Raw genomic sequence first — 15,104 nt, forward strand, 5'->3', positions numbered from 1 at the left:
AAGGGGGTCCGTCCCCCGAAACGTTGACAATAAATGCACTATTTGCTTTGATTCACCTCGTTGTGAAAGACTCTGAGTGCCGCCGTCACCCTATCTTCTATATATATATATATATATATATATATATATATATAAGTATGGGTAGATAGGGGTGATGGCGACCAGCTGGTGTTTTTATATACCACAATACTTAGCGGACTAGTATCATAAATAGAGGACTGGATTAAGGAAAAAACTCCTTTTTATGTAAAAGAGAAATAACAATTTATTTTATCAATAAAAAATATATATATATATTTTACACTTGCTTTTCTAAAAGATACATATAAAACCGATTCCTCTACAGATATAAAAAATGTATTAAAACGGATTATATAGTAAAAAGCAATTGTATAGAATATTTTAAGACATAAAATGGAAAGAGATAAAAATGTTTTTTTTTTTAATTTTTGTAGTTAGTAAAAAGCAGCTTAACTTAGGGTGGAAGGTCATACAGGAGATCCCAACGCGTTTCGTCTATCTGACTTCATCAAGGGGTAGTGACTGAATGATCCCAGTGGGCTTAAATACCCACTGATGAGGAGCTACTGGTTATGACATCACTTCCTGTCTGTTATTGATGAGAAGATGTATTTTACATACAATTTATATTAAAACATAAAAAACAATGATGGAGCAGTATAATGAATGACATGGAGAGGCTTCCCATGTTTTTAGTGCAAAAACGAGTATTATAACTTTGTTTTAACAGTTTAAATGAGTAGTTTGTGTTAAAAGGCGCACTTCCGCCACACTTCCGGTTTCGGCGGGACTCCAGTGCGCATGCGCAGATGCCCCACTTCCGGTTTCGCGTCTCCGGAGTGCGCATGTGCAGACGCCGCACTTCCGGTTTTCGCGTCTCATTCACTGTGGGTGTTCGGGACTTCATGCCCCACTTCCGTTCTGACAGTTCAGACGTTTCTAGTCCCCACTTCCGGTTTGTAAGTCCGGAGTCACATGATGCTTGATCTTCTTGTGAGGGTGTTTGGGAGAGTTCTATGTTTGAGCGGTGGCCATTTTATTGAAGTCCCTATACGCGGACAAGTATTCTCCATACATATTTCCCATTGACATGAAATAAACGGAAATAAACATTCGTTAGTATCAATGTACTTTAGGTATTGTCAATAAAGAATCATGATACATTTCTTGCGTGGATTGTGTCCACTGTCCACTCTTATATGTGAGGCATAGTATTAGATTAATAAATGGCATTTTTCTTATAAAAAATGGCAGAAGGAAAAACGGACTTTATAATCTAGTTAAAATGTCATATGTTATTTATAAGCAGATTATGGATATTTTTTATATCATATATACATAACAGGTGCAACTGTGAGGATATCTATATTTACTAGTGCATATATTTAAACATCATATATGTGCTTTTGATGACAATTAGTGATCTGTGCTTAATTATGTGCTCAATTGGTAGGAGAATCATACGTATTGCATAAGTAAACATGTTTAGACACTTTCGAGTTTTTAAACCATTTTTTACAGTACTTTATCTTCCCAGGGGGTCACCCTCTTGGTACTGTTAAAGCCCAACACTGCTTAGCTTCCAAGATCGGACGGGCTTGGGCGTGGAGCCAGTGTGGTATGACTGTATCTTATTGGTTATGATAAACACACTCATTTCTGTGTCAAAATGTTTTTATTTTCATGCTCACGTATACATTAGTTTAGTGTTGTAACAGTCGTGAAATAAAATATGAAGATATCAATGACCTTATAGGAAGGGGGCAATTTCATAGCCCTCATTAAATCCTGCCGGGTGCATCGTGTTGAGCTGGTAAATCCAAAACATTTCTCTTTGGGACAGTTTATTCGCCAAGTCTCCGCCTCTTTCTCCAATTTGTACATGTTCTATTGCTTTAAACGATAGGTCTTCTGGGTTTGATTTATGTTCCAAAAGGAAATGTCTGTAGATGAGGTGGGTATCGAGCTTGTTTTTGATGCTCCTGATGTGTTCCTGAATTCTTATTTTGAGTATGCGCTTCGTTTTCCCCACATACTTCTTCTTGCATGTGCACTCCAATAAATAGATGACTGAGCTGCTGTTGCAATTGAGAAATTCCTTAATCTTGAATTCTTTAGCATTTCCGGAGTCAGAGAAAGTTTTCCTGTTTGGGTTTAAGAATTTGCAGATGTTGCATCGTCCGCATTTGAAAGATCCCGTGCACTTCATAAATGTTTGGGAGGTTTTTTCTTTGTTGGTGTTGCATAACATACTTGGTGCAAGGTGGTCTTTGAGACTTTTGGATTTGCGGAATACTATCTGTGGTTTTTCCGGCAGGATTTCCTTTAGTACAGGATCCATGAGCAGGATTTTCCAATGTTCCCTGAGGGATGTTTTAATATGATTCTCATGTTGGTTAAATGTGGTAATGAATGCAGTTGACTCCTTCGGGGCTTCCTTCTTTTTGTATTCTAGAAGGTCTTCTCTTTTTAGGGTGTTTGTTCTTACAGTAGCTTTGTCCAGTATTGATTTCGGGTATGACTTATCCTCAAAGCGTTTTCTGTAGATGGCTACCTGTTCATTGCAGTCCTCTTTCCTGCTACAGTTCCGTTTTATTCTATGGAACTGAGAATAAGGGATGTTATCCTTCCATGTTTTTGCGTGGCTGCTTTGATAATGTAGGTAGCTATTTTTGTCTACCCCTTTGATGAAGTTCCTGGTTACCACTGATGAGCCTTCGCCTATTAGTACAAGGTCCAAGTACTCTATAGAGGTTTTACTTGTATTGTACGTAAAGGTAAGATTCATATCATTGGTTTTTAAAAGATTAAAAAATTCCATAAAAAGTTCCAGACTGCCATCCCATATTATTAAAATGTCATCAATATAGCGTTTGTATAAAATCACATTATTTTTGTAAAATCGGGTATTGTACACATGAAGTTCCTCCCATTGTCCCATAAATAGGTTTGCGAAACTCGGTGCAAATATCGTACCCATCGCGGTCCCACAGCGTTGAAGATAAAAGCTCTCTAAGAATTTAAAATAATTTCGGCTTAAGATAAAATTCATCACATCACAGATAAAAGATCTTTGTGTAATTGTGAGGGTGGGGTCTTTGTCTAAAAACTCCTTGCAAGCCTTAATACCTTTAGAATGCTCGATGCACGTATACAGGGACTGGACATCTAAAGTAATCCATAAAAAGGTGTCCTTCCATTCAACTGATTTCATCAGGTTCAATACCATAGTGGTGTCTTTAAGGTAAGAAGGTAATTCCTTGACATATGGGTTTAAGAAGACATCCACATATTCAGATAGTTTCGATGTTAGGGAGTCAATACCAGCGACAATAGGTCTCCCTGGGGGATTCAAGAGGTTTTTATGAATCTTCGGTAAATAGTAGAAAATGGGGGTAATAGGACTAGATTGCATTAGGAATTGGAATTCTTCCTTTGTGATACTTCCATTCCGGAGTCCTTGTGTGAGGAGTGATCTCAACTCTTCTATATAGGCATCCTTGGGATCATTCTGTAGTAGTTCATAGGATGTGGTATCTCCTAATAGACGATGAGCTTCTTTCACATAGTTGTCTCGATCCAGAATAACTAGTCCTCCCCCTTTATCAGCCGGTTTTATCAATATTTCCGAATTTTTCTGTAGTTTCTTGAGTGCCTCTTTTTCTCTATTAGTGAGATTTTTTGTGGCCACTGGTGCAAGATTGGTGTCGCATAAATCTTTTTTCACCAAATCATAAAATATACTGATATGGTTGCCTTTAGATTCGATCGGATAGTATTTCGATTTGCGTTTCAACCCAGACCTTGATGCTTCCTCATAGTTCGTGATGATGGCATTGTCCTTACGTGCAAAATGTCTTTTGAGTGTAAGCTTACGGATAAATTTGTTTAGGTCTATAAATGTCTCAAATTTATTCAATTTTTCTGTGGGTGCGAATGATAAACCTTTACTTAATAATGAAGTTTCATAATTTGTTAGTGCATGTTTCGAAATGTTGAAGATGCCCTGCTCCTCAGGGACTAGTGCTGTACATTCCTCCTTTTGGTGTTGTATTCTTTCCCTCCTGCCGCCCCGTTTTCCTCTTCTTCTGCATGGGGCCTTTTTAAAGGGGATGCATGTGTTGATTCTTCTTGTAATGTGCCTCTCAACGTATTTTTTGGGCGTGCTCCTAGGCGTGGTGATAAAAAAACTTTTTCGTCTGTTGATCCTAATCTTCGTAGAGTAGAATATTTATTTTGTGTCTTGATCTTTTGTGTATGGTGAGAATCCTTTCTGGTGTTAGATCTGCCTCTGTGTGGTACCGTTTTCCACACTTGGTTCCCACGATTATGTGTATTCGTAGCGGTAAATCTGCTCCAATTCTTTGTTTTACCATTGTCATAGTCCTCTTTGTCACGAAGAAACTTTTTTTCTTTACCCCGTATGACTTCTTCCTCTATACGTTCTAATTTCTTATTAAGAACCTGTTCATTGATTCTGTAGTCCTCTTTGGTTTTGTGAGGTTCTAGTTCACTTTCCTTCTCCTTTATGTCTTTCTCAATGGAAGGGACATTCTTTCTCCTTTCGGCAATCAACAATTTCATTAAATTTATTGAGCACGTGTGTAGGGTGGAGTCCCATTTTTCCATGAATTCTGGATCAGATGTTCCAATGGTGGGTTGTTTCACTAGTCTCAGTCCCCTCGGTACTCTGTTGACTGATATATAATGTTCCAAACCTTTTATGTCCCACCATGTTTTAATTTCTTTTACCAGGAGTCTCTCCATGTCCCAAAACAGATCATCCAAGTCCCTGGAGGGAGTTGGGATGTCAGTCACTTTGTCTTCGCTAAATATTTTCTGGCACCAGTCATTTCTTTTGTTGGTGCGTTCATTAATTCTGAACATAATTTTTGGGTGTTTTTTAGACCACAGCACCAGGCAGCTAAACAGTTGACCAGTCTTAAATGTAAACAATATGAGTAAAGCGCCACATGTGGGGGAAAACAACACCTGAAATTAAATATACTTATATGTAAAAAACACTCCCTTATGAGTAATAGGGTGTCAGCCGTCCCCTAAACAGTTTTACAGCATTGGTGAGATGCTGTATAAGATTAGATAAGTATGGGTAGATAGGGGTGATGGCGACCAGCTGGTGTTTTTATATACCACAATACTTAGCGGACTAGTATCATAAATAGAGGACTGGATTAAGGAAAAAACTCCTTTTTATGTAAAAGAGAAATAACAATTTATTTTATCAATAAAAAATATATATATATATTTTACACTTGCTTTTCTAAAAGATACATATAAAACCGATTCCTCTACAGATATAAAAAATGTATTAAAACGGATTATATAGTAAAAAGCAATTGTATAGAATATTTTAAGACATAAAATGGAAAGAGATAAAAATGTTTTTTTTTTAAATTTTTGTAGTTAGTAAAAAGCAGCTTAACTTAGGGTGGAAGGTCATACAGGAGATCCCAACGCGTTTCGTCTATCTGACTTCATCAAGGGGTAGTGACTGAATGATCCCAGTGGGCTTAAATACCCACTGATGAGGAGCTACTGGTTATGACATCACTTCCTGTCTGTTATTGATGAGAAGATGTATTTTACATACAATTTATATTAAAACATAAAAAACAATGATGGAGCAGTATAATGAATGACATGGAGAGGCTTCCCATGTTTTTAGTGCAAAAACGAGTATTATAACTTTGTTTTAACAGTTTAAATGAGTAGTTTGTGTTAAAAGGCGCACTTCCGCCACACTTCCGGTTTCGGCGGGACTCCAGTGCGCATGCGCAGATGCCCCACTTCCGGTTTCGCGTCTCCGGAGTGCGCATGTGCAGACGCCGCACTTCCGGTTTTCGCGTCTCATTCACTGTGGGTGTTCGGGACTTCATGCCCCACTTCCGTTCTGACAGTTCAGACGTTTCTAGTCCCCACTTCCGGTTTGTAAGTCCGGAGTCACATGATGCTTGATCTTCTTGTGAGGGTGTTTGGGAGAGTTCTATGTTTGAGCGGTGGCCATTTTATTGAAGTCCCTATACGCGGACAAGTATTCTCCATACATATTTCCCATTGACATGAAATAAACGGAAATAAACATTCGTTAGTATCAATGTACTTTAGGTATTGTCAATAAAGAATCATGATACATTTCTTGCGTGGATTGTGTCCACTGTCCACTCTTATATGTGAGGCATAGTATTAGATTAATAAATGGCATTTTTCTTATAAAAAATGGCAGAAGGAAAAACGGACTTTATAATCTAGTTAAAATGTCATATGTTATTTATAAGCAGATTATGGATATTTTTTATATCATATATACATAACAGGTGCAACTGTGAGGATATCTATATTTACTAGTGCATATATTTAAACATCATATATGTGCTTTTGATGACAATTAGTGATCTGTGCTTAATTATGTGCTCAATTGGTAGGAGAATCATACGTATTGCATAAGTAAACATGTTTAGACACTTTCGAGTTTTTAAACCATTTTTTACAGTACTTTATCTTCCCAGGGGGTCACCCTCTTGGTACTGTTAAAGCCCAACACTGCTTAGCTTCCAAGATCGGACGGGCTTGGGCGTGGAGCCAGTGTGGTATGACTGTATCTTATTGGTTATGATAAACACACTCATTTCTGTGTCAAAATGTTTTTATTTTCATGCTCACGTATACATTAGTTTAGTGTTGTAACAGTCGTGAAATAAAATATGAAGATATCAATGACCTTATAGGAAGGGGGCAATTTCATAGCCCTCATTAAATCCTGCCGGGTGCATCGTGTTGAGCTGGTAAATCCAAAACATTTCTCTTTGGGACAGTTTATTCGCCAAGTCTCCGCCTCTTTCTCCAATTTGTACATGTTCTATTGCTTTAAACGATAGGTCTTCTGGGTTTGATTTATGTTCCAAAAGGAAATGTCTGTAGATGAGGTGGGTATCGAGCTTGTTTTTGATGCTCCTGATGTGTTCCTGAATTCTTATTTTGAGTATGCGCTTCGTTTTCCCCACATACTTCTTCTTGCATGTGCACTCCAATAAATAGATGACTGAGCTGCTGTTGCAATTGAGAAATTCCTTAATCTTGAATTCTTTAGCATTTCCGGAGTCAGAGAAAGTTTTCCTGTTTGGGTTTAAGAATTTGCAGATGTTGCATCGTCCGCATTTGAAAGATCCCGTGCACTTCATAAATGTTTGGGAGGTTTTTTCTTTGTTGGTGTTGCATAACATACTTGGTGCAAGGTGGTCTTTGAGACTTTTGGATTTGCGGAATACTATCTGTGGTTTTTCCGGCAGGATTTCCTTTAGTACAGGATCCATGAGCAGGATTTTCCAATGTTCCCTGAGGGATGTTTTAATATGATTCTCATGTTGGTTAAATGTGGTAATGAATGCAGTTGACTCCTTCGGGGCTTCCTTCTTTTTGTATTCTAGAAGGTCTTCTCTTTTTAGGGTGTTTGTTCTTACAGTAGCTTTGTCCAGTATTGATTTCGGGTATGACTTATCCTCAAAGCGTTTTCTGTAGATGGCTACCTGTTCATTGCAGTCCTCTTTCCTGCTACAGTTCCGTTTTATTCTATGGAACTGAGAATAAGGGATGTTATCCTTCCATGTTTTTGCGTGGCTGCTTTGATAATGTAGGTAGCTATTTTTGTCTACCCCTTTGATGAAGTTCCTGGTTACCACTGATGAGCCTTCGCCTATTAGTACAAGGTCCAAGTACTCTATAGAGGTTTTACTTGTATTGTACGTAAAGGTAAGATTCATATCATTGGTTTTTAAAAGATTAAAAAATTCCATAAAAAGTTCCAGACTGCCATCCCATATTATTAAAATGTCATCAATATAGCGTTTGTATAAAATCACATTATTTTTGTAAAATCGGGTATTGTACACATGAAGTTCCTCCCATTGTCCCATAAATAGGTTTGCGAAACTCGGTGCAAATATCGTACCCATCGCGGTCCCACAGCGTTGAAGATAAAAGCTCTCTAAGAATTTAAAATAATTTCGGCTTAAGATAAAATTCATCACATCACAGATAAAAGATCTTTGTGTAATTGTGAGGGTGGGGTCTTTGTCTAAAAACTCCTTGCAAGCCTTAATACCTTTAGAATGCTCGATGCACGTATACAGGGACTGGACATCTAAAGTAATCCATAAAAAGGTGTCCTTCCATTCAACTGATTTCATCAGGTTCAATACCATAGTGGTGTCTTTAAGGTAAGAAGGTAATTCCTTGACATATGGGTTTAAGAAGACATCCACATATTCAGATAGTTTCGATGTTAGGGAGTCAATACCAGCGACAATAGGTCTCCCTGGGGGATTCAAGAGGTTTTTATGAATCTTCGGTAAATAGTAGAAAATGGGGGTAATAGGACTAGATTGCATTAGGAATTGGAATTCTTCCTTTGTGATACTTCCATTCCGGAGTCCTTGTGTGAGGAGTGATCTCAACTCTTCTATATAGGCATCCTTGGGATCATTCTGTAGTAGTTCATAGGATGTGGTATCTCCTAATAGACGATGAGCTTCTTTCACATAGTTGTCTCGATCCAGAATAACTAGTCCTCCCCCTTTATCAGCCGGTTTTATCACTATTTCCGAATTTTTCTGTAGTTTCTCATTCGCACCCACAGAGAAATTGAATAAATTTGAGACATTTATAGACCTAAACAAATTTATCCGTAAGCTTACACTCAAAAGACATTTTGCACGTAAGGACAATGCCATCATCACGAACTATGAGGAAGCATCAAGGTCTGGGTTGAAACGCAAATCGAAATACTATCCGATCGAATCTAAAGGCAACCATATCAGTATATTTTATGATTTGGTGAAAAAAGATTTATGCGACACCAATCTTGCACCAGTGGCCACAAAAAATCTCACTAATAGAGAAAAAGAGGCACTCAAGAAACTACAGAAAAATTCGGAAATATTGATAAAACCGGCTGATAAAGGGGGAGGACTAGTTATTCTGGATCGAGACAACTATGTGAAAGAAGCTCATCGTCTATTAGGAGATACCACATCCTATGAACTACTACAGAATGATCCCAAGGATGCCTATATAGAAGAGTTGAGATCACTCCTCACACAAGGACTCCGGAATGGAAGTATCACAAAGGAAGAATTCCAATTCCTAATGCAATCTAGTCCTATTACCCCCATTTTCTACTATTTACCGAAGATTCATAAAAACCTCTTGAATCCCCCAGGGAGACCTATTGTCGCTGGTATTGACTCCCTAACATCGAAACTATCTGAATATGTGGATGTCTTCTTAAACCCATATGTCAAGGAATTACCTTCTTACCTTAAAGACACCGCTATGGTATTGAACCTGATGAAATCAGTTGAATGGAAGGACACCTTTTTATGGATTACTTTAGATGTCCAGTCCCTGTATACGTGCATCGAGCATTCTAAAGGTATTAAGGCTTGCAAGGAGTTTTTAGACAAAGACCCCACCCTCACAATTACACAAAGATCTTTTATCTGTGATGTGATGAATTTTATCTTAAGCCGAAATTATTTTAAATTCTTAGAGAGCTTTTATCTTCAACGCTGTGGGACCGCGATGGGTACGATATTTGCACCGAGTTTCGCAAACCTATTTATGGGACAATGGGAGGAACTTCATGTGTACAATACCCGATTTTACAAAAATAATGTGATTTTATACAAACGCTATATTGATGACATTTTAATAATATGGGATGGCAGTCTGGAACTTTTTATGGAATTTTTTAATCTTTTAAAAACCAATGATATGAATCTTACCTTTACGTACAATACAAGTAAAACCTCTATAGAGTACTTGGACCTTGTACTAATAGGCGAAGGCTCATCAGTGGTAACCAGGAACTTCATCAAAGGGGTAGACAAAAATAGCTACCTACATTATCAAAGCAGCCACGCAAAAACATGGAAGGATAACATCCCTTATTCTCAGTTCCATAGAATAAAACGGAACTGTAGCAGGAAAGAGGACTGCAATGAACAGGTAGCCATCTACAGAAAACGCTTTGAGGATAAGTCATACCCGAAATCAATACTGGACAAAGCTACTGTAAGAACAAACACCCTAAAAAGAGAAGACCTTCTAGAATACAAAAAGAAGGAAGCCCCGAAGGAGTCAACTGCATTCATTACCACATTTAACCAACATGAGAATCATATTAAAACATCCCTCAGGGAACATTGGAAAATCCTGCTCATGGATCCTGTACTAAAGGAAATCCTGCCGGAAAAACCACAGATAGTATTCCGCAAATCCAAAAGTCTCAAAGACCACCTTGCACCAAGTATGTTATGCAACACCAACAAAGAAAAAACCTCCCAAACATTTATGAAGTGCACGGGATCTTTCAAATGCGGACGATGCAACATCTGCAAATTCTTCAACCCAAACAGGAAAACTTTCTCTGACTCCGGAAATGCTAAAGAATTCAAGATTAAGGAATTTCTCAATTGCAACAGCAGCTCAGTCATCTATTTATTGGAGTGCACATGCAAGAAGAAGTATGTGGGGAAAACGAAGCGCATACTCAAAATAAGAATTCAGGAACACATCAGGAGCATCAAAAACAAGCTCGATACCCACCTCATCTACAGACATTTCCTTTTGGAACATAAATCAAACCCAGAAGACCTATCGTTTAAAGCAATAGAACATGTACAAATTGGAGAAAGAGGCGGAGACTTGGCGATTAAACTGTCCCAAAGAGAAATGTTTTGGATTTACCAGCTCAACACGATGCACCCGGCAGGATTTAATGAGGGCTATGAAATTGCCCCCTTCCTATAAGGTCATTGATATCTTCATATTTTATTTCACGACTGTTACAACACTAAACTAATGTATACGTGAGCATGAAAATAAAAACATTTTGACACAGAAATGAGTGTGTTTATCATAACCAATAAGATACAGTCATACCACACTGGCTCCACGCCCAAGCCCGTCCGATCTTGGAAGCTAAGCAGTGTTGGGCTTTAACAGTACCAAGAGGGTGACCCCCTGGGAAGATAAAGTACTGTAAAAAATGGTTTAAAAACTCGAAAGTGTCTAAACATGTTTACTTATGCAATACGTATGATTCTCCTACCAATTGAGCACATAATTAAGCACAGATCACTAATTGTCATCAAAAGCACATATATGATGTTTAAATATATGCACTAGTAAATATAGATATCCTCACAGTTGCACCTGTTATGTATATATGATATAAAAAATATCCATAATCTGCTTATAAATAACATATGACATTTTAACTAGATTATAAAGTCCGTTTTTCCTTCTGCCATTTTTTATAAGAAAAATGCCATTTATTAATCTAATACTATGCCTCACATATAAGAGTGGACAGTGGACACAATCCACGCAAGAAATGTATCATGATTCTTTATTGACAATACCTAAAGTACATTGATACTAACGAATGTTTATTTCCGTTTATTTCATGTCAATGGGAAATATGTATGGAGAATACTTGTCCGCGTATAGGGACTTCAATAAAATGGCCACCGCTCAAACATAGAACTCTCCCAAACACCCTCACAAGAAGATCAAGCATCATGTGACTCCGGACTTACAAACCGGAAGTGGGGACTAGAAACGTCTGAACTGTCAGAACGGAAGTGGGGCATGAAGTCCCGAACACCCACAGTGAATGAGACGCGAAAACCGGAAGTGCGGCGTCTGCACATGCGCACTCCGGAGACGCGAAACCGGAAGTGGGGCATCTGCGCATGCGCACTGGAGTCCCGCCGAAACCGGAAGTGTGGCGGAAGTGCGCCTTTTAACACAAACTACTCATTTAAACTGTTAAAACAAAGTTATAATACTCGTTTTTGCACTAAAAACATGGGAAGCCTCTCCATGTCATTCATTATACTGCTCCATCATTGTTTTTTATGTTTTAATATAAATTGTATGTAAAATACATCTTCTCATCAATAACAGACAGGAAGTGATGTCATAACCAGTAGCTCCTCATCAGTGGGTATTTAAGCCCACTGGGATCATTCAGTCACTACCCCTTGATGAAGTCAGATAGACGAAACGCGTTGGGATCTCCTGTATGACCTTCCACCCTAAGTTAAGCTGCTTTTTACTAACTACAAAAATTTAAAAAAAAAACATTTTTATCTCTTTCCATTTTATGTCTTAAAATATTCTATACAATTGCTTTTTACTATATAATCCGTTTTAATACATTTTTTATATCTGTAGAGGAATCGGTTTTATATGTATCTTTTAGAAAAGCAAGTGTAAAATATATATATATATTTTTTATTGATAAAATAAATTGTTATTTCTCTTTTACATAAAAAGGAGTTTTTTCCTTAATCCAGTCCTCTATTTATGATACTAGTCCGCTAAGTATTGTGGTATATAAAAACACCAGCTGGTCGCCATCACCCCTATCTACCCATACTTATCTAATCTTATACAGCATCTCACCAATGCTGTAAAACTGTTTAGGGGACGGCTGACACCCTATTACTCATAAGGGAGTGTTTTTTACATATAAGTATATTTAATTTCAGGTGTTGTTTTCCCCCACATGTGGCGCTTTACTCATATTGTTTACATATATATATATATATATATATATATATATAAAAACCCAGAACATACTGTAATGCAGCCTTACGTTCTGAGAGCTGGCTGAGAATGGGTGCTGGGCTGGCTGCTGCCTCCACGGAGTCCACACGCGGCTGTCCTCTCTCCTCCTTCCCTGCAGCCTGCGCGCCCAGCAGCAGCCAATGTCTGAGCCGCAGGCTGCTGCTCCTCATGTTATTGGACAGCTGAGCCGTCGCTCAGCTGTCCTTCCATCACACAGGCAGGGAAGTCAGTGGAGCCGCCGCCGGGAGCCGGGAGCCAGAGCCGCCAGGGACAGCAATCGCTGAGCTGCCCTGCCGCTGCGTGTGGCGCCGGCTCCCGGGAGCGCAGCGCAATACCGCAGATCGGATCTCTGTTCCGATCTGCGGCGGCGACGGGGGGGCCCTTTGGAAAAAGGGGGCCTGGGGTACTTAGCCCCGGGACCCCCCTCTTAATCCGGCTCTGTCTAGAACACTCAGGGGTCTATGTATTAAGACTTGGAGAGGGATAAAGTAGAGAAAGATAAAGTACCAACCAACCAGCTCCTGTCATTTCTCAAACACATCCTGTGACATGTCAGTAAGGAGCTGATTGGTTGGTACTTTATCTCTTTCCACTTTATCGCTCTTCAAGCAATATGTTCAGTGTAAACGGTTCAGCAACGTCTGTTCCTCGCAATCCTAAATGCTGAATGTGTTTTATTCAAAAATTACAAAGTCAGATACTGTAATATAAGAAAAATTAACGATGGGTATGACCAGGCTGATAGATAAGGAATCCACCACTTATTTACTCTCCTACTTTTAACAGTTTCCACATAAATTCTTTATGGAAATCCAGGGTGAGTTATTTTTTGGGGGGACCCTGCAACTAAAATGTAATTGTCCAAAGTGTTTGTCCAGATTGTCCATTTGTATCACCCATGCCCCCATCCAGCTGTACTGCAGGTCAAGCAAGCTACACTGACTGTTTGAAGTTAGTTCTCTTTAAGCCTGGTCAGATGGAAAGTGCTGCATAGTAGGGGTTTAATGAGTTTGTAGGGGCTCCTGTTGTGTAAGGGCCCCAAAGGGAAGTGCCTCATCTATAATCTAGCTTTGTGTTTTTGGTGGGTTTTCAGAAGGGCAGCTGGAATGACAAAGGATGTGGTAACCCAGCGATGGTTTCTTAAGGGGTTGGGTTCGAGTTACAGGCGGTCGGGATGCCGACGTTCAGTATACCGACGCTGGCATCCTGACAATTGAAAACCCAGCAGGGGTGAGAATTAGTGATGAGCACCGGAAATTTTTCGGGTTTTGGTTTTGGGTTCGGTTCCGCGGCCGTGTTTTGGGTTCGAACGCGTTTTGGCAAAACCTCACCGAATTTTTTTGGTCGGATTCGGGTGTGTTTTGGATTCGGGTGTTTTTTTCAAAAAACCCTAAAAAACAGCTTAAATCATAGAATTTGGGGGTCATTTTGATCCCAAAGTATTATTAACCTCAATAACCATAATTTCCACTCATTTTCAGTCTATTCTGAACACCTCACACCTCACAATATTATTTTTAGTCCTAAAATTTGCACCGAGGTCGCTGGATGGCTAAGCTAAGCGACCCTAGTGGCCGACACAAACACCTGGCCCATCTAGGAGTGGCACTGCAGTGTCACGCAGGATGGCCCTTCCAAAAAACACTCCCCAAACAGCACATGACGCAAAGAAAAAAAGAGGCGCAATGAGGTAGCTGTGTGAGTAAGCTAAGCGACCCTAGTGGCCGACACAAACACCTGGCCCATCTAGGAGTGGCACTGCAGTGTCACGCAGGATGGCCCTTCCAAAAAACACTCCCCAAACAGCACATGACGCAAAGAAAAAAAGAGGCGCAATGAGGTAGCGTGTGAGTAAGCTAAGCGACCCTAGTGGCCGACACAAACACCTGGCCCATCTAGGAGTGGCACTGCAGTGTCACGCAGGATGGCCCTTCCAAAAAACACCCCCCAAACAGCACATGACGCAAAGAAAAATGAAAGAAAAAAGAGGTGCAAGATGGAATTGTCCTTGGGCCCTCCCACCCACCCTTATGTTGTATAAACAGGACATGCACACTTTAACCAACCCATCATTTCAGTGACAGGGTCTGCCACACGACTGTGACTGAAATGACGGGTTGGTTTGGACCCCCACCAAAAAAGAAGCAATTAATCTCTCCTTGCACAAACTGGCTCTACAGAGGCAAGATGTCCACCTCATCATCATCCTCCGATATATCACCGTGTACATCCTCCTCCTCACAGATTATCAATTCGTCCCCACTGCATCTCAGCTCCCTGTGTACTACTTTGTGGAGGCAATTGCTGCTGGTCAATGTCTCCACGGAGGAATTGATTATAATTCATTTTAATGAACATCATCTTCTCCACATTTTCTGGATGTAACCTCGTACGCCGATTGCTGACAAGGTGAGCGGCGGCACTAAACA

General features: G+C 39.5%; 3 pseudogenes; 1 reads left to right on the forward strand and 2 right to left on the reverse strand.

The window, feature by feature from the left end:
- Window positions 1-1,533: 1,533 nt before the first annotated feature.
- Window positions 1,534-1,653, reverse strand: LOC134936894 (5S ribosomal RNA; annotated as a pseudogene).
- A 4,870-nt stretch (window positions 1,654-6,523) lies between these two features.
- On the reverse strand, window positions 6,524-6,643 carry LOC134936895 (5S ribosomal RNA; annotated as a pseudogene).
- A 4,323-nt stretch (window positions 6,644-10,966) lies between these two features.
- On the forward strand, window positions 10,967-11,086 carry LOC134936896 (5S ribosomal RNA; annotated as a pseudogene).
- Window positions 11,087-15,104: the final 4,018 nt, after the last annotated feature.

Source organism: Pseudophryne corroboree, chromosome 6 (assembly GCF_028390025.1).
Source record: "Pseudophryne corroboree isolate aPseCor3 chromosome 6, aPseCor3.hap2, whole genome shotgun sequence".
In the NCBI taxonomy this organism is placed as follows: Eukaryota; Metazoa; Chordata; class Amphibia; order Anura; family Myobatrachidae; genus Pseudophryne; species Pseudophryne corroboree.